The sequence below is a fragment of the Octopus bimaculoides genome, chromosome 14, assembly GCF_001194135.2.
Source record: "Octopus bimaculoides isolate UCB-OBI-ISO-001 chromosome 14, ASM119413v2, whole genome shotgun sequence".
In the NCBI taxonomy this organism is placed as follows: domain Eukaryota; kingdom Metazoa; phylum Mollusca; class Cephalopoda; order Octopoda; family Octopodidae; genus Octopus; species Octopus bimaculoides.
Window position 1 is genome coordinate 13,804,522 of NC_068994.1, and position 1,098 is coordinate 13,805,619.

General features: G+C 34.8%; 1 protein-coding gene across 1 annotated transcript in view; it reads right to left on the reverse strand.

Annotated features, from left to right (window-relative positions):
- Nucleotides 1-1,098, reverse strand: part of LOC106880783 (ATP-dependent DNA helicase pif1) — a 29,384-nt gene that overhangs the window by 27,115 nt on the left and 1,171 nt on the right. The gene's annotated exons all lie outside the window — the stretch shown is intronic.

The following is a 1,098-nucleotide window of genomic DNA, read 5'->3' on the forward strand; positions in this document are numbered from 1 at the left end:
TATATATACACACAAACATCTATCGTTTAGAAGGACCAGAAAACAAATTGTTGATATATCCGCGCATTAGGGAATATTCTGACTATGTGTGTGTATGTATATATATACATACATACACACATCCTTTCATCTTCATCCATACGCACATAATTGGAATGCCGAGCCAACGGACATTTCTTTCTCTCTGTGTGTCTTTTTCTCTTTTGTTCTCCTAACACTTTTGAAAAGGAGTACTTTACCTGAAATATGAAGACTAATTAAATAATTTTCACGTTGTTATTATTGACATATAATGTTTGATCTGCATTGGTTATGGCCTTCTAAAACACATTGATTTTGCTGCATAATTCGTGTTGCTTTAAGGAAACTATAACGCTCTTATGTTATCTATATAACTATCTTTCTATAAGCGAGTGTTATATTTTGTCTGGAAGCGGAGATAATAGCAATAAATGAAGAAATTATCTTATATGATCTTGTATGGTATTTAATATACACTTATTCCTTCGTCTTTGTTGTTCAAATACATGTCACTGACCACACTGGGTTATTTCGCTTTCAATATGCTCTTACAGGATTAGTTAAAAATCAAAGCGTATATATCGCATTCAACGTGTTTCTGCAGGATCAGTCAGAAATCAAGCTCATTTCGTCCCTGTATTTGTTTCTTTGTATCCCGGATATGCCTTTAATATCGCTTGACACCAGTGACCTGTTCAACTTTGAGCAGTGGTAGCCTCACACATAGTTACATGCCTGTATCTATTGAAACGTCGGTTACATAGCGTTTTGGACAATAGTTATTGGAAGAAGCACTTCCATGCTTCAGTCATTTCAGACCATGTTTGTCTATTTGGTATTTTATAACTTTACAATTGGAACATCATAGATTCATTTACGTAACTAACTTCTTGTTGCTATTTCTCGTAAGTCCGTATAGAGACTCCTTTCGTTACAGAATGGATGCAATACAGATGGTGCGAAAGCTTTGATTTTCCCTAAGTGGTTTCGAACTTTTCGCAACACAGACACACACGCATACACTCACACACACATACACACACACACATAAATAAATACGTGTATGTATATATATAT